The sequence below is a fragment of the Pogoniulus pusillus genome, chromosome 6, assembly GCF_015220805.1.
Source record: "Pogoniulus pusillus isolate bPogPus1 chromosome 6, bPogPus1.pri, whole genome shotgun sequence".
NCBI classification, from domain to species: domain Eukaryota; kingdom Metazoa; phylum Chordata; class Aves; order Piciformes; family Lybiidae; genus Pogoniulus; species Pogoniulus pusillus.
In genome coordinates this window covers 47,167,360-47,186,666 of record NC_087269.1, presented here as the reverse complement: position 1 = coordinate 47,186,666, position 19,307 = coordinate 47,167,360, and the positions used below count along the sequence as shown (strand labels likewise).

The following is a 19,307-nucleotide window of genomic DNA, read 5'->3' as shown; positions in this document are numbered from 1 at the left end:
TGCTACATCCAAGCATTTTGTGGAACATCTAGAGATGTCCAATAACCATATAGTCAAACACTTGTCATACTGGGGTGATGCCTCTTTTCCGTAGAAGGTGTTGAAAGGTATAGTGATCATTCTTCTCTTAGTTACCTTTATCTTTCAAGTCTTCAGTTTGCTTTTTCAGAGCTCAAAAATGCTAGTATATAACTGATACCCTAATCAGACAACATAATTATGCTTGCAGAGGCCCACTAAGAGTTAGCTGTCTGTACGTGGCTGAGGCTGCACTGAAGCAAGGACAAATCTGCACACAATTTTTCACCCAAACAAGAATATAGTATTACTGGGAAATGTTTCATTCAAATTTAGCAATCTATAGTGCAGCAAAGCTTCATTTCAAGTAAGAGCTATTGTTGAGGTCTTTTGAATTTAACTGAAACAAATGAACTTAAATGTTGAAAAGTTTGAGTATCAATTGCAGCACCTGTCTTGGGAGGGGAAGACAGAAGGAAGTCATCCAGGGATAATCTTGGCTCTGTGAAAATTAGAATATTCAGAGCGTTCTGTCTTTCTTGGTTTTCTCCAAGTACAATAAAAATTGGCACTCTACTCTTGGTGAGACCTCACCTGGAGTACTGCATCCAGCTCTGGGGCCTCCAACATGAAAGAGACTATTCAGGACTATCTATGGGGCATAGTTCTTGTTGACAGGACCACAAATATCTAGCAGGTGACCATCAAGGAAATTGGATGCAGCAAAACTGAGACCCTCTGAATTGTAAGGAGCTCGGTGCTGTCTACTGTGCCTCTGTTGGAGTGTGTCTGAGCAGGGCAAGAGGTCTAGGCAACGAGCACTTGGATAGGAAGATCTGAGGTGAAAACATGCTATTCACACCATCTCTGAAGCACATCAAAGTTGTGCTGAATGTGTATCAGCTAACAGAAACAGATAACTCTTAAGTCACAGTGATGTTGTCCCTGCAACATAGAAGCCTGAGGCAGAGTCCAGCCAGGCTTTTAAGGAGATAACAGAAGGCAAAACACTGCGTGCTAGAGCTGCACGCTGCTGTATGTGAACTTAAGGCTATGTGTTCCTGGGACTTTGGGAAGATTTTAGTCTTCCTGGATACTTTAGCCTCAGAGAAGGTAAGCCAAAGGTTCCCAACCAAGGCAGAGAGCCTAATCCGTTGTGCAGATGGGAGAGGGAAGGCTGGGCAATAGGGATATTTGTTGGTTGCAAAGCGAATAACCTAGGCTGTCAAGCTAAAGCTGGTAGGAAAGGTGACCTTGTCCAAGATTCAGCATGAGCTTTCCTAACATAAATATTTTTCTTATATACCCAAATTACTCCAGGACACATCTAGGCTGTGGTGAACTGCTGTTGAGTGCAGAGATTATGCTTTGTCCTGTTTTCAGTGCTAGCTGGGGAGTGTTGTTCTACACACACTTGTAGAGCCAAGCCAGCTTGAGCAGAGAGATCTCTGCAGTTCATAATCTGTGGAGCTATTTGACTTTTCCCTGCAATATTAGCAGGTGGTTTGGGTTGGTTGGTTTTTTTTGGTACAGCTTAGTTTGCTCATCTGTGGTCTGGGTTTCTTTCTCTTTCTCCACCCAGCTACTTCTGTCACCCCTTCCATTCTTCTGAATATACCAGCATTGTCTAAACAATTAAGGATTAGGGAGAAAGTTACCATTGAGAGCTCTTCATGCATCAGGAATGAGCTGCACCATCCAAGAGGCTGAAAACTTGGTTTTGCCTTTGCAGACAGGAAGCATTATAGCAATGCAAGACATCATCAGGTTTTTTCAAGGTAGAGCTAGAAAGCTGATCTTGCACTGTATCACAGGTCATGCTTATGTGGCTCTTCCCCTATGCATTGAATCCCTTTCTAAACCTATGCTGCCAAATCAGTAGCAAATATAACTGGATGTAGCTTTTCCTACTTTGGCAAACACCTAGCAAATGATAGGACCAAGCAGATAGCCTAGGCTCCAGACTTTGCTATTGGTTAGGACTGCTTCATTCTCTGAGCACCCTTAACTTTGCTCTTTCTACTCCTGCATGCACATTTGTCCCAGCTAGTATTCAGTCATCATTTCCTATCATGTCTTCACCTAGGGTTCTCTAACCATTCTGTCAGGACCTTCATCTTTCTGGTACTAGATTAAGGTGACCATAAATAGCTTTTCAGGATAGCATGATTTGCAACCATGCTGTTGTAAAATCTCTAGAGTGATTCCTAACAACCAGTCAAAAAACATGTCCATTTTCTCACTTCAGTAGTCACTTTAAATAACATCAACTTCCATGGAACAATTTCAGTGAAAAGTTGTCCCCACACTAACTTGTGGAAATGCCTTGTCTGTTTAGGGAAATGAGCATTTTGCCTACATGAGACATTCTGAGACCAGCATTCAGCAGTCAAGTATCAGTAGAGCTTGAAATAAACACTTTGTCTTTGGTTGACCTGTCACGCATGAAGGGAAAATCTCATGAATAGCACAAATGAAGTCCTTCTCTGCATCACAAAAGTTCTGACCAGTGGAAAGAAACCTTCATTAGAAGTACCAAAATAATTTCCTCTTAAAAAACCAAAATGGTAGAAATGAGATTCTATTGTTAGTTGTTTTCAAATATTGGCTAAATAACTCAAAGAGCTGTTTTTTCACTGACTTTCATGTCTGCTCATGGGGATTTCCCCCTTTGAATGATATGGGCTCTGTAAGGAAAATGAACAGAAACACAGTAAAAGTTAATGGCTAATAAAAGCCCTTGCCTTTTTTTTTTTTTTGTATATAGGCTTCTTTGTTCCTATGAAGAGCTGCCATTTGTGTGTAGTCTTGTTGACATCATACTTGCAAAACCATAGTTGCAGAGAAAAATCCTGTATTTACAAATACAGTCCCCTGTCTTGCAGTTCCTGACACAAATACCCTCTGAAAAGCCCTGCCAATTGCATTTGTGGGTCAGACTTCAGTCAACATTGAGCCCTTGGAAAATACATCACCATATTTATCTGAAACTTTCCCAGGTTGGTGCTATTTTGTTACAGGAGTTTCCCTCACAGGTTGGCCAGCAGACGACAGCTAGTAATATCTATGCTATTACAGTGCAAAGACCTCTCCATAGAGTAGGACCTTGCAGAATTTCATGTGTTCGTTTCACTAAACAGAACTTACTATTGTGTTTTTGTCTTTTAATAGCAGCATCTTGAAGTGTTGTAATTCTTGAGATAGAAGTAACTTCTGAAAAGCCTCAGGTGATTGCTTTGTGCCTGTTCTCTCCAGGTACAAAGGTGCTGTGTTTTAATGGGAAGTCTCAAGACTATTTTTCTGGTGTATGCTTTTCTGCACTTGGAACACTTCATCTGTGCTGCATGCACTGCTGACTCACTGGAAGGTTTCAGTAGTGATCTCTCTCATCAATCACTGAAAGAAATAAGATTACTGGGTTTAAAATTCAGAGTAGTTATTTTTTTTTATCCAGGTAAAAGCATTTAATCTTATCCAGCAATCTCTGCATGTTAGAGTACCAGATAATGTGTTGTGAAGAATGCAGGGCAATTTCTAAGATGTAGCTCCTATAAAATATATTGGAACCATATCTCAGTCCAGGGTGCTGAATGAGCAGTGGAGATGAAATAGGAAAATAATGTGAGTATTTTAAGAAGGTAGCTGCTAAGTGGCTGCAGGTTTGTGTGTCTGTGTTCAGACGTATGCATTTGTACCTGATGTCCCACGGGGCTTTGTCAACCTCGAATAGTATCAGTCAGTGAAGCATGCAGTGCTGTGAGTTGTGCTGTGGTCACAGCTGCCTCATTGCCTACCTCTTCATTTCCTTCACCTATCTCTAATCGGAACAGATCTGTACCTACCTCTTACAAATATTTCAAAGGTGACTAAGATGGCTCAGCAGCCTCTTGGTTTCCTTACAGGAGCTTTCTAGGTCTGAATCAATTGCTGCATAATGATATTTTCAGCAAGTAACAACTGCAGCTTGGGCACCGCAATTTGTGTTGCAAACTCCAGCGTACCTTTGCTGTACCTTCAGAGCAAGCAAATATTGCTGCTATTGCTTTACAAAAACGACTAAAATAAAGGTGATTAAAGTGGTTTGCCTGGAGTTCACAAAAGGAGCTTGTGGGTATAGGCAGAAATGTACAGTTTCTTCCTTTCCTTAAGCACATATTGGAACTGTAAAGTCGCAAATGAAAGAAATTCCCACCCAGCCTTATGGGCTGATACATGTGCGGCCGAGATTTAAATCTAGTTCTCTCGTTCTCCTGAGCAGTCAGATGTTACATAGAATTAAACCTGGATGGAAAGTCTTTATTCTGGCTATTGAAATAATTTGATGAAACACAATCGATTTTAGTGGCAGGAAGTAGTGGCCCCTTCACACTTAAAATGAGCCAAGTTAGCCTGGCAAGCATCCCTTGTCAGGAGGATGTTAGTTTCTGGCTGGGGCTGTACCTCTGAGCCTGTTTCTGTCCAGTGCCAGACTCTGCTAGCTATGAAGTTGCTGAACTTTCTGCTCACCATCTGCATCTCAGCCACGCTTGTCCTTTGCATCTTCCTCTTTGATCCGTGCAGTTCTTTCACTATGTCATTTTGTCCTTCCGTTTGTTTCCTCCTACTTAACATTCCCTTCTCCTCACTGCACATTCGTGCAGGAAAAGAAAATCATAAAGCTACTGTTATATCTGGGGCCAGTGTATGGGCTTGTGTTGGAGAAACTTTCAAGAGTGCCTCTTTGTGCCTATATAAGAAGTAGCTAGTGGAATTTACTGCAGTGGTCATAATAGATAATTTCTTCTGTTTTCCAGTTTAAAATAAAAGAATTGGATTATTAATCTATGAAAAGTAACATCCAGGTTGCCTCCATCTCTCCTAAGTATATTACTAAAGTGAGCTTTAATGAATTGGTATATTCAAAATAATTTGGAGTAGCTGGAGAAATTATATTAATTTGAAAATGTTGAAGACTTTTTTCCCCTTTATTTTCTTTTTATTTTTTCTTTTTTTTTTTTTTTGGTGGGGGGTGTGTGTGTGTGCATTCTCTGGGGAACATAATTTTTTAAGCACAAACTTCCATTGCTCTATGATGCATGGAACCCTGGATGTAAGCTGAAATCAATGAGAATTAAACTCAAATTTAAGATATGCTTAATCAGCATCTAAAATTCCATGATACTTTATTTACAACCCATAGTCTGTCCTTCTAGCAAACCCTCTTCTTCTGTAAGAGGGCTGCACTTCAGTATTTGACTGAGAAAACCTGTGAAAGCATATGACTGTTATTACTCACAATCATTGGTAAGTAGAGACTCAGGATACCAAACTGTGGATGGGAAGTGTGCCACACATTTGCAAGGGTCTGCTCATTGCTTAGTAATGTGGAAGCCCTTGGTTTTTGCCTTCTGGGCTCACTCCAAATGATCTTATATATGTAGCAAATAACATTAAGACTTGAAGTTTAGCTTCTTTGTTTCTTTTGTACTTCATAAACTTTTATAGGGCTTTGCAAATTAATGTTGGTAATTGAAACAGACAAGTTTCTTTAACACAAATTAGAGCCAGTCTTAGAATGCATGATCTGTTTCGTAGCCATTGCTGTGACTAAGTGGGTTTTGTGGCAGGAGACTCAAGACTTGAGCTTAATAAATCATTGCCCGCTTGGCCTGTTTTAGGCATGAAAGAACAAAAGCATAATATAATTCCTGTTTCAAGTAAAGGATTGTGAAGAAAGGTTTGTGAGTTGTGTGCAGCCCCCTAACCTTCGGGGAAAGAAGGCATTCTAGGGCTTGCTTATCTTCCTGTGAATAAATGGAACAGTCCTGCCAATTAAAAGGTCTTTATTGATAACCTGCAAATTCTTTTTTTGCTATAGCCAGAAATGTGGGTATCACAAGAAGAAGTTTAATTCAACTGTGCAGATCCCAGTGGGATGCAAGCAATGTGTAAAAGAGCCCTTGTTTGCTTTGAGAGGCTGCGTTATTGGAAGCTGCACACAGCTTCCCATCTGACTGCAGAGCCATGTTAGAAAGAAAACAAACTTGCACAAGTTATAATAGAAGTCTGCCTTAGTGGTTTAGAGCTTCAAAAAGACAAAAGATACATGCAGCATCAAATTGGAATCTCTTTAAATGTTAAATTAGGATCTCAGCTTCATGCAGATGAATGAGGATGGTTTAGTCAGAGATGAATGAAGTTTAACTTGCTTAAATGGCATTCTCTGTCTCCACTTCTAATAGTACCATATGGTGTCACCTAGTAAGAGCCAAGTGCAGATGCCAGTTACATCACAGAATGATATATTATAAAGCAATCAAATCTGAAGTGAAGATTTATGATGGAGCTCTTCTTTGTTAAAATCAAGCAAACAAAAAAGCCATCTGATCTATCACAATAACTGAATAGGCCGCTGTCTTAAAGCTCTTGTTCCAAAGACTTGTCCCTGTGAAGTCTCAGGAGGGGTTAAGAGCTGAGGGAAAGATTCCAGAGCTGAGACCTACCTTTATGTTGAGACCAAAATACTTTCTTCAGGAAGGACAAAAAGGCAAGATCCTGTAGTGATTAGAGGCCCTGCTCCCAGCTAATGTGCTGCTAGTGGAGCTGGAATGCCCGGTGTTGTGTTGCTTTAGGTAAGTGCATTTAGGAACCCTGGGTTTTGATTATCACCAAATTTCAGTCCTCTCCCTACACACCCTTGGCTACATTTTAAGGAGATGGAAGAGATTATTCTGCTCCTTTACCTTTTACCCCTGTGTAGCCCATACTAGAGGATGTTGCAGGCACTAGGCTTGATTACATGTGACTGAAGAATCCCTTACACAGTTTTGTCTTCCTGTCTGAGTAGTAGTACAAGGTTCTAAGCAACTCTTGACAACCTTGAAAATGAAGTTAGGTGCCAGAAAGCTTCCTTAGCCTGCCTACGTGTACATCAACGTTAAAAACTCATAACTCCATCAATAAGGCAGTGCTTTTCTCCTACATTGTCTTCTCATTATTTACATCTAGAATTCACAGCTGTGTCTCAGGCAGTCACAGGAACTCCTCCAAAGCTGTGAAACTGTCATTTCTTTCCCTTCTTTGTCACAGGACAGGTAAGAAAGTTCACATTATTTTCATTTTGCCTTTTATGGAACAAGAGCCAGCATAGCTCTCCATTTCATTTTTAATATCTCCAAATGGTTACTGAAATATTTATGAATATTATGAATAATGGCAAAGTATTTGTAGTTGTTCCTGTGGTCAGAGGGGAAGACATTATAGTTTGAGTTAATTTGTTTGAGTTTGCCTAAAACTTAGAACAACATGGTATCAGTCTTGGTTTAAGAAATAGGGGCGTGCCAAAAATTAGCTTCTTCCAGTGAGTTTGAGTGGCCTCTTCAGTGTGTTTAAGAATTGCTCTTTAGAAAAGCTAATTTGGTATTATCTGAAACAATGTATCATTCAACATAAAAGCAATGTCCCTCTGGAAGGCCAGGACACATTTAGCATCTGTCTGCAAACAGAAGGATTCAAACAATACTTTCTGCCATTACCAGTTAGGAAAGCTTTACAACAGCAGTCACCAGGAATAACCTGCAGGTGAAGAAACTGCAACACATGTGGATTCTGACTGTCATTTGACCTGGGTGCAAGCATGTAAATCTCCCATTATTCCCAAACTGAATAATCCTTGGATAAAACCAAAGCTATCCAGCGGAAATAATAGTCAGAACTACGTAGCACTGACATTACACAGAGCTCCCTCTTCTCCTCTGGCTTTTGTTGCACGCCTTGCTGAGCGAGGGGTGAAATAAAACAGTTGCATGAGAGTGTGTGAATCTTCAAGTACAACAGAGTGATCTGTCCCGACTTAAAATACAGGGAAAGATGAAACAGGAGAAAGATTAGGGCTGATGTACACAGCCTGAGACAACGCAGCAACAACACTTTTTTCCTGCTGAAGAGAAGTGTATGGGTTTGATCAGATGGGTCAAGCTCTGAACCAAAGGATTCCTAGTTCTTCCTCACGTCTGCCTCTGGAGACCGGGATATTCACAAAGCTATTTTGTTACAAAAGTAGAGAAGCAGCCTGGCAAACTCGCGACGCACTTGACGAGAAGCAGATCCTCCTGAGTGGAAGAGAACATACATTTTCCTTTCAGATTTACCCAAAAAAGAATTTTCATTGTTCCTAAATAATTTAATCCAGGTTCCTTCTCCTTTCTGCATGTTCCTTGCAGTATGTGCAGTTCAATCTATAAACCCATTTGACTACTTTCTTTTGCAGTTAAACAATTTGGGGGAAATTACTGAGGAGAGTTAAGCATAATTATCGTTCAGGTGATGGGCTGTCTCCTGAGACTGCCTTCTTTGGGCAAATCTCCTGATGATTCCCTGCTACTTCTCTCTGAGGAGTCAACTGTTGTGCTTTTGTTCCCTGACCTCTCCTGGCTCCTTGTATAGTTAATGGAGAGAGAGGAGAATTCCAGAGGGAAAATTCAAAGCGTCTAGAGGATCTTTCTCTTCTAAATCACCTTCTCCAGAGACTAGTCTCTTCCACTGATTATAGGTGGCATCTAAAACTTCTGTTAAAAAAACAACTGTGCCTTTTTTCTGGGAGATTTTTTGCATATCCAGTGCAATTTTTGGTTTATTGTCTTGTAAGTTGATTCAGCTGCATCTTTTCAGCTCTAGCTGGGGATATCTCTGGAAATCAGTGTAAGCAGTCACTAAATAACAGCAACAATAAAACACACACAAAAACCCACCAAAAACCCCCAAATACCCAAACCAAACAAAAAAAAACCCACCAAAACTGAACAAACCAACCCCAACCGAAACCCAAACCTGCCCCACACCCCAGGAAATTCTATTGTGTGGTTATTCCACACAGAAATATTTTGTTAAGCAGTAACCCCCCTGGCTTTTGAAAAGCTCCCCCAAAGCCAGTTGCAGTGAGAAGCCCCTGGAACAGCTGTCTGTCATGAGGAGCCAAGTATCCACAGTTATGGGAGTGTATGGTCTGTGTACTGTGCTCATGGATGAGAGGAGGCCTGCTGCCTCCCGGAGGTCCTGGTTACAGGACATTTGGATGACATCCACGTTGTACCTAATAGTGCTGCTGAAGGCGCTAACTCCCCGAGAGCAAAAGCTTCAAGCATGTCCTTAAGTACGGGGAGGTCATTATTAGTTTTGTTCTTTTTAACAAGAAGGGAGTTGCCAGATTCCTGTTAGCAGTTTCTGGTGAAATCACTCGGAGATGATTTTCGAAGCAACTGGAGCAGATGTCCGAGTGTCACTGCAATCGTGCTGCCTCCCAAACTCTAACCATTGCACAGGAGGCAGAACTGTGGTTTGTGGTTATCTCAGTAGACTCCTGGGCTTGCTGCTAGAGAAGGTTCAGGCAACTTGTGACTATGTGAGCCCCTGACTTCCCATTCAGCCTCCTATGGGAGATGTGCTTGAGCTGCCTGAATGCTGTGCCTGCTGTTTCCAGCTTAAAAAAAACCCAATCTCTGTGCCTGCAAAACCTGTATAACAAACATTGTTCTGACTGACTGATTTCTCCCTTCGAGTTGAATTCAAGTATCTCTGGTAAAGTAATTTTTCTCTCATCACCCTGATGCTGTCACACTCACACCCTAAGTGGAGCACCTTGCTGTGACCTACCACCTCACCCTTGTCACCAAAATGATCCATTATCTCAGCTCTCAACCCTTTCCAACCTGCCCATTCTACATGCACTGCTCTGTCCTCTCCCTCTAAATCTAGCTGTATGCTCAGCTTAAAAATGTCTTCTGTTGCCAAAACTGGAAAAACCTTTTATAATATTGTAAGATATAGGCAACACATTTTAAGAGAAGGGAATGTTTTGGTTTCCATAAAAAGGAAGATTCAGTATACAATCTCCATATTTCAGCAGGATCCCATTTATGAGCATCTCATCTCACTCAGAGTTGAAATATTCTGCTGTGTACCCACTATTATTCTGCTGGTTACAGCTGCCAGATACTGAAAGCAGTAATACTTGTTCTGTAGGGGCCAGAGGTTTTGTCCAAATGTGAAGGAGCATTCTAAAATCCATTGATGGAAATTTTGTTCTTGGACAAAGCCAAGGGCAGAATGATGGTTACAGTACCCTTCTTCCTGATGGGTCAACAGTGGGTTTACTTTTTATTGACAGACATTATTCTGAATACCTCCCACCTGTTTCTCTTCCAGATTATTTGACTTTCCACATTACCCACCAACCCTTTCTCTGTTAGAGACCATTTAAATTAACTGTGGCATGCTCATCAATAGAACAGAAGATGGGATGAGATCTGTGTCTCTGGACTACCATGAGTAGTTTAAGAACTTCCTACAGGATCTGTTAACATTTATTTGGGAACGTTTCTATTATTTGGTTTAGTTTTGGTCAGTATCTGAGTCATGGATAAGTACATTTTATTTTCTTTAAACAGATGTTCAATCAGTCACATACAATGCCAATCAGATGAGACAATTCCAGGTGATCTTGCCAGTTTGTTCTATGCAGGACAAGCAACTCTTACTGAAGCAGTACAGGAAATCCATTTGTCTTCTGTTCATTGTCATGCTTGGCTGTCACAGAAAATAATTTCTCACAATACCACATGTGCTAGAACCATTATTCTGCTCTATGCTGTATCACATCTATTTTATGTTGACTGATGCTTGGTTTTCACATTTTAGATCAATTTAGGAGCAATTCCATAAGATACTCTGAAGGTGTTTCTCAAATCTACAGTTCTTGCCACACTATGACTCAGAGAAATGAAAACAAATGTCACTAGTGTGCAGACTGAAAGTGGAGATGATCGTTTCATGCAGGTATTGTAGGAGTAGCTTGTTCGTTTTAGAAGAAGAATGGTGAGAAACAAGTTGGTATTCTCTATGCATTATGTGAGATGAACCTATTTTTTGCAAAGTATGTTAGGAAAAGATTGCCTACAGACTGCATTGACTTGAGCTGCACATAGACTAGATATTTAAGTGCTGGGCTTGACAAGCTACCTATAGAAATGACAGCAAGATTGCCCTTAAGTGTTAACTTTTGCTGTGCATCACAAATAAAAGTTTAAGTCCTAGATAGTAGCATGCAGGTGCCTCAGATTCCTGCCTGGCCACATCCAACATCATTGGATGACCCTTCTGTGAATGGAGGCTCACTGATCATCTGATTCAAAGTTAGAGTTGCAGAACCAGGCCCCAGGGAGATAAATGCTTTCAGATGATGCTTCAAATGGTTGTTCCTAAACCATGTGTCATTCAGACATTATTGGATGGATAAACCTCAGCAAGATCTGGTATTTTAACAGATCTTTTGCAGTGTTTTTTTACTTGCTCAAGTGTCTTGTCAGCCTGCAAGCTTGTAGAGGTGATCTGGGTATTCTTCAGTGGTTCAGGAAACCCTGTTGGTTTTTTTTTCCCCCAGAGATAACCTATTTCTGTCTAGGATCATCACTCCATTCTGCATCGGAACATAGGCTTTTGGCTGCTGAGGTGTATGTCAAATTGCTTAAAGCCAAGAATAAATCCAGGAACTTGTAGAGCCTCTCTGCCTGGTCTGCTCAGCCCCAGTGATTCAATTACTTCTTCAAGCCTTTCTTTGCAAGAAGTAAGATCAGTTTCTCCTGTCTGCTCCCCTTCAAAAACAGTAAGCAGTTCTGTGTATCGAAGGGTCTAGGCGGATGCCATCAATGCGGAGTGGACTTTATGGCAAGGAGAAGATGCTCCTAAAACCTGTTGTAGCAGAAGAGCAAAATAGCAAATGGTATAGATTCTAGCAGACCTTGTGACTGGGTATTGCCTAGCAACAACACATATTTAGGTCGCACACCTCATGACATAATTCATGCTTGGTCACAGACTTGGTGACATAATTCATGCTGGGGGTGAAGAGATACTATCTGACTACACATGCATGCCGTTAAAGCTACTAACCTTTTCTCTGCCTTCTGGCAACACCATTATCTGTATGCATTACTTTCTTTGTAATGGGATGTTAAGGATGAGAGGTTTAACTTCTTCAGAATTTGGGAAATAGTGAATTTGCTCTACAAAAACTGGTTCAGGTTGAATTTCTGCTCCCTGTTTGGCTAAACCTCTCTAGGGCATGTCATAGTCAGTGCTGCTGTTAAAACCTTGACTTTTTCCTGGTTGTTTCTCCTTTATTTGTGTGTGTGCACGTTTTAATGTTGTGGGTTTATATCATGATGCATTATCTTGAATGTGTTGATGCTATAGGAGTAAAGTTACAATTTAGCCCAGTTAATTGGGTTTATAAAGCTGGCTTTCCTGTTGCTAGCACTTTGAGTCCCTTTTCAAATAGGTCAGGCTGACCCATGTTACCCTTATGTCACAGTGATCACACCTTTGCAGTAGAAAGATATGATTGTGGCAGGTGTTCTCACATGATGCTTTCCCCCCCTGTAGTCTGAAAATTGATCTTCTGAAGGTTTTCAACTTTCAACAAGCATGTACTATGCTACTTTACATTATGTATAAGGCCTAGAGGAGTTAGAGAATTTGTTCACTGCATTTGGAAGCTACTGTAAGGATATAATCATATTGCAGGAGTCAAGCATTGTGTATGTCAGCGGAGACTTCTGGAAGACAATATTACCTAAACACTATTCGAGTCTGCTGCTGTCCCAGGGTGGATGTGTGTTATTCTGCATTGTGGTATGCATGGATTAGCTGGAGTTTGAGTACTCTTCCTTTACTCCCTGCTTCACCTTTTTGACTGGAAACTGCTGAAAAGTGGCCTAAAATTCTGTTACTAAGCACAGTTTTCATAGCTGGTTGCAGGCCACTGTCTTCACCTACAAAACTGCACAACCTCGGTTGGGAAAATGACCATTTCTTTGCTTCCCATAAGTTAAAAACCAGCAGTTTTTTCTGCATCTGCCTGTCTTCTTTTGAATGAACCATTCCAATCCCACTCCATGGCTACATATGCTCCTTCAGGAACAATAGAGAGTTAGGTTCAAGTCTGAAGTTATCTCCTGCAAACGTGAACCCTTGAGCCTAAAAATCTTCAGCTTCAGAAAATCTATTTATAATCCCTGGTACTAGAATGCTTTGAAAATCTGGATACGAAGCCTCATCCTACTAGCCTAAACAATCTTTTCAAACCACTCCCTTTCCCCCCTCCCCCCCTTTTCTTTTTCCCTAGTGGACCAACTGTGTCCAAGCTTTATAATGCTGAGAACCTTTGAATCCGAATGTTACTGCTTTGTTTAGTTTCTAAAAATGCATTAGTTGCTTCTTAGGCTAAGATCAGTGAATCCACAGTATTGCCAGGGACAGCCCTTGCAGTTCAAGAGAATGTATATTCTTACTTCTCCAATGTTGAGCCTGAGAAACACATTGTGGTCTTTCCCTTCATCTTGGTTGTTGCTCACAAGTTTGGAATGGTTTACTGCTCAGTGAAGTAGCCATCGTGATTTACCAGCAACCACGCTCTGCTAAGTGCACCTAATTTGCAACAACAACCATGCCAGAAGATGTAAAGAAAGGAGAGACTGGTTCGTTCATCAGGGATTTTTTGTTCGTTCTGTAAATGGCAGCTTGTCCAGGTGCTGTGCTAGAAATAACTTTCAATGCAATTAAATAATTGGGGGAGGAATCCATTGCCCCATTCATTCAAAATGTGTTAGCGGTGAGTGGAATCTGGCTGCTTCCCTGGGAGACACGCAGGTGTTTCCCGTATTCCAACTGCTATAAATTGCATGAACAAGGATGAGGGTTCAGGTAGTGAATGGTGCAATGGACCAGGCAAAACAATCAGAATAAATCTGTGAGAGAATCCTGTCCTCCTTTGACCTAGGAGTACATAAAGTGTTTATCTAGTAGTGATGCAAATTGAGAACAAAACAGCACCTGCAGTGTAGCAAAATGGTTATGAGGTAAGTATGCAAAGTAACAGGGATGGGAAGGGCAGGAGCTTCTGAAATGAAAGGAGGGCCAGGCAATTCCACTAGGTGGTCTAAATGAACAACTGTTTCAATTCTCAAAACCCCATTTGATTTTCATTCAGTACTGAAGATATGTACAGTCTGTTGATGTTGACCAGGTCCCTGGAAAGAACAAAAAGAGCTGCTTGATTTTGAAACTGACAACCATTTAACACCTTGCTTGTATCCAAGACTGCCCAAACTCACGTATTGTTTGTGTACATATTCACTGCACTAATATCAATAGGCCTTCTGAGAAGACAGGTTCAAGGTAGGGCTGAAAATTTAGGCTGCTGAATTAAAAGAGAGCACACATTTTCTAGAATGCATTTTAAAAGACCTCAGTTCTTACTCATTTCTGAAAAATGGGGTTGTAATTCCAAGCTTCATACACAGGAGTGTGTGTTTCAAATGGCAGCTGCTACATTCAGGGTCTGAGAAGATCTTTCTAAATTGCAGGGGAATGAGAAGTCAGAAGATGTAGTCTCCTTTGAGCTCCCTGTTGGCAAGCTCAGTGTGCTTCCTGTTCAGGGTGTTGGGTTTAAGCACCTCACCCTTTCCACACATCAGGAGTAGACACAAGAGCCAAGTGCTCTGGTCTTCACGTTTCCTGCCTGGATAAATGGAGGGAGTTTTACTCCTTTCAGCTGTGATTTTTACCTCTTAGCATCACTTGCACAACAGGAAGGAAGGGACCTGATTATAAAATAAGGTCAGCTGTGTACAAATGATTTCTACCACCAAATAAATAAACATGTGGTAGCTATTTTAATTAATTGTACCCTGGGAGCTTTGCCCATTGTGCTGCCAAGAACCGTGGGCAAGACACGGCACTCTAAAGAAATTCCACATGTTGCATCGAGTGACCCGTTACCCAAAAGGGTGGGCGAGCAGACCTGTGATTTCCTTAGGAGAGTCAGATGTCAGCACCTTGCCAGCTTCGTTCAAATGCTCTTCAGCTCTCTTCTGCGCTCGTTGCCCACAAACGCTGCACCTAAACACAGCTACAGCCTGACTCACGGCATCATTCTGCTTCAAACCTCTTTCTCCAAGAAAAGCATGCTGGAACCATTTGGCACCACGTTTGCATAGTGCCCTAGAGGCCTCCAGGCACTCTCCAGATCAGCTGAGTTGAGGTTACCAAAGATAAGTGAGCCAGTAGTCAGGGTGCACGCCTGCACAACGGTGACTCCTTCCTGCTTACAGAGTCATTGCCCAATTTATTTGGTAATTAGATGCTGCTCATGAAGTACAGGAAATGGCCATGGTGCAGGCAATATTTCACAGTGCTCTCTGGGTAATTTTGGTTGTGACTCATTCAGAAGCTCCCTTTGGCTTTGGTTCTTCCTAGCTGAGCTGTTCACAGAGAGCACTGTTTATGTCTGGCTGATGACCTTGTGATAGATCGCAGTAAACACTAATTATTTACAGGCTAGATAATTGCCCAGAGGAGTGGTGCTCACATACATTCCTCTTTTTCCTTTCTTCTTCTATTCCCTCAATGTCTGGATTGCTGCCATGTGCAAGAAAGTTTCTCATAGTTAAGAAGGTGGAAAATACAAAGAGACTCAAAGAAAAAGCAGTTTCTGGACAGCAGCTCTAGGGCTGTTGGTTTTCAAAACCTTGAGGTCTACATGAAAGCCAAAATTTTGCACAGTGAAGCTTTCCCCTCTTTACCCTGGATCCAAGATCACACAATTCAATCCACGGTGGGTTTGGGTTTTGTGGGGTATTGTTTGTTTGTTCTTAGTTTTTTGGGGGAGTAATCCTTCAGAGAAATCAGCAAGTCCTATAGAGATCTTATGTAACCAGAAATTTTCCAAAGCTTTCCATCCATTTTCCCTAGGCTCTTTATAATGAGGACACCACAATAGGAAAGCAGCAATTCCCAATAAGAAAAAACTACTGTATAAGCATGAGCACTGTGTTGGTGCTCTTCTGTACATGAACAGCCACATTTTGCATCCTGACTACATAATAAATAAATAACACAACCCACCCTCACAACAACAGCAACAAAAAACCCCAACTAACCCCTCCAAACCAAACAAAAATCCCAACCAAGCCACAAACCGGTAATGGAGCATAAAGGAGCCAGCTAACCAGCTACCTTGCTGCAGCATAAGGTGCAGGAAAGAAGTTCATGTGGTTTGTTGTGACTGATTGAAAGGGGCAAGGGAGGAGCACGGGGAACAATGAGTGCATGCTGTGTGGGGTGTACATAGTCCCAGAAAGTCAGGATCAAATGCTGCTGGAATATTGATAATGCAGATAGGATCTGATCTGGAATGATTGACTGCAAGCATGGTGTCTTGGCAAGCTTAGTCAGATTGGTTGGTGTAGAGGCTGGGAGAATGTGGTATGTTTCCTTTCATGGGTTTCTTTCCTTCAGTCTCTTCTCTATTCTATGGAATTGACGTTCGATGCATATACTTTTCATTGCCTGCACTGAAAACCTCGTATCTATTCCCCTAAATGTTAAGGTTGAAGAAGCTACATAGAGGGGATGAAAACAGACAAAATGAACCACAGATTTATTGAGGATGGAATAGACCTCTGAGATCATCAAGTCCAGCCTATGACCTAACACCACCACATTGACTAGACCATGTCACTAAGTGCCACACCCAATCTTTCCTTAAACATCTCCAAGGATGGCAAATCCACCATCTCCCGGGGCAGTCCTTTCCAGTGTCTAATTACCTTTTCCATGAGGAAGTGCTTTCTAATATGCAACCTAAGCCTCCCCTGGTGTGGCTTCAGGCCATGCCCTCTCATCTTGCCACAAGTTGCTGGGACAAGAGTCCAACCCCCACCTTACTACAATCTCCTTTCAGGTAGTTGTAGAGTGTGATCAGGTTCTCCTTGAGTCTTCTCTTCTGGCTAAACAGTCCCAGCTCCCTTAGGCTCTTCTCATATGACTTTGCCTCCAACCCCCTCCCCAGTCTCATCCCTCTCCTCTGGACCCAGTCCAGCACCTCAGTATCATTCCTGAAGTGAGAGACCTGGAGATGCACACTGTACTCAATGTGAGGTCTTGCCACTTCTGTGTACAGGGGCAGAATTACATCCCTAGACCTGCTGGCCACGCTATTGCTGATATAAGCCATGATGGTATTGGCCTTCCATACCACCTGGGCAGACTTCTGGCCTGTGCTCAGCCAGCTGTCACCTGGCAATCCCAGGTCCCTCTCTGCCAGGCTACTTTTCCAGCCACTCATCCCCTAGCCTGTAGTGCTGCATGGGGTTATTGTGGCCAAAGTGTAGGACCCTGCACTTGGCTTTTTTAAGTCTCATACCCTCAGCCTCAGACCACTGCATTTTATTTTGTACTCATCTTCACTCTACAGTGAGTGAACAGTGAGAGGTTAGTGAGAGTGGTAACTCGAAGGGGAAAAGAAGAAAATAAAGCACATATAAGTGGATGGTGGCTAAATGAGTCTGTGTTGTGATGCTAGTCATAACAGGTACTGTAAATGCCTTGAGGCCTTGCTGTGTGTGTGCTCTACTTGAGTATTAATGTGCTTTTCTTTTTGGCTTATCAGTAACCAGATTCCTTTCATCTTGTCATAAGATTTGAAGCTGAGACTTTAGGCACGAAGGTGTTAGACTATACCAAAGTGATAAAGTCCAGATTCTCCAAAATGCTGATGAGCCTAGTGCCTGCTTAGCCTCTAAACTTCCACTGAAACAAGCAGATACCTGTGGGGAGCTTCCTCAGTTGCTTCGATGGTCAAAGCCTGGATTCCCAACAAATTGTCAGCCACGAGCTTTCTTCTGCAAAGTTGTCTCTCAGCTTTCCTCTCTCCTTCTCTTCCTCCAGTATGTGTATCCTGTGCTTTTAAGCAGAAGTGCTGAACCATCTGATTTCTACTCACCCTGGTGTAAATGAGGAGTTTCCCTAATGCCAAAGTTAGAAAGTAGAAATTCACCCTGGATTTCTTATTCTTGTAAAAAGTTTTTTGCTTTTGTTAAGAAAAAAAGACATAAAGGCAAGCTGCTGTAATTAGTTGTTTGTTTAAGAAGTGCATTGAACATACTGTAGATGGACTGCAGCAGAACTGTGTGGATGGCAGCTGTAGAAGTTTTACCTGTGATTCTGGGCTCTTGAGGTACAGTTCTGACCTGAAGCAGCACATCCATGGCAAATAGGAAGTATTTTGGCTTCCCAGTTCTTAACTTTTCACTGTTAAAACTTAACAAACAATCTGGTTATTTCACACAGTAAGGTGCATCTGGAATGGCCATCGTGTCTACTACGACAGGCAAGATATTCTTCCAGCTTCATAAAATTAGTCAAGATTGTGCCTTTGGTTACAAAGTTGCTCTTTTCTCTGACTTTGTCCCATTTCTATTCAGGTCTTCTAAGTCAGAGAGCTGGTGCTGAAGTTGACAGCTTCCAAGGTGTTTCAAAGAGAGAACCACAGTTATTGCTGTTGGGCTCAGTGAGAGAGAAATCTGCCTCCTGCAGGGGGGAGAGTGGAAGAACAGAGGATCAAGTTGAGCTTACTTTGCGTGGGAGTAGTGCTGACGGAGTGAAGGTAAAAGTTTTCACTTGACTCGCTAGCTAAAGACTTGGTAATCCCTTTCCAACCTTGTGAGCTTTCCAGGCCCTCGGGCACATGCTTCCTTTGGCTTCACCCTGCCCCACAAGCAAACGCAGCAGTCTGGAAAAGAATGGGTAAATAGCTATGGAGAAGGAGGACTTTATGACATGATCAGTCTTCTCTGAAGAGATGCAGCCAAGCATGTGTCAGGTAGCTGAACATGTTTGGAGCCTTTTGTCTATTTTCAAATAATAAGCTTAATGTAATAATGTCATTACACAGCACTGAACTCAAGGGTTTGTTTGCACTGAAGCACAACAGAAGCTAAGCTATCAGTTAGGCACCTCGCTTCCATCGAAGTAACAACCACTTTCACTGGCAGAAGTATTTCTGCATTTTCCTGTTCTACTTAAGGCTGCTTTTGGCATGAAATAACTATGTTTGCTTGAGACCAATAAAAAAACTTCTGGGAGGAAAAAGGGCGGAGTATAGGAGAACATTCACTGTCTACTTGTTGGTTTAATCTGATTTGGTTTTATTAGTATGTGAGTTAAATTCAATTTCTGAGAAAATTGATTGATGCAAGAAACTGCACATCGTTTTTCTACTCTGGGTCTGTACCTCTTTTTCTCATGAAAAGCCTGCATTTCAGGGGAAAAAGAGCAACAGAGGTTGCATTCATGAAGAGTCAACCAATGTCTATTGCTCCACTAATCAACAAACTTCCATCTCCTGCTAGCTGTAAATCTGCTCCCACTGGCCCAGCTGTTAACTCTGTGGTCAGTTCTCCTTCGTCTTAGCA

At 41.8% G+C, this 19,307-nt stretch overlaps 1 long non-coding RNA gene across 1 annotated transcript in view; it reads left to right on the top strand.

Annotated features, from left to right (window-relative positions):
- LOC135176387 (uncharacterized) overlaps positions 1-18,984 on the top strand; it is a 116,159-nt gene extending 97,175 nt beyond the window's left edge. Inside the window, exon 3 of the long non-coding RNA XR_010302632.1 lies at positions 18,318-18,984. This is a non-coding gene — a long non-coding RNA (uncharacterized LOC135176387). The remainder of the gene's footprint in view (positions 1-18,317) is intronic.
- The last annotated feature ends 323 nt before the right edge of the window (positions 18,985-19,307 follow it).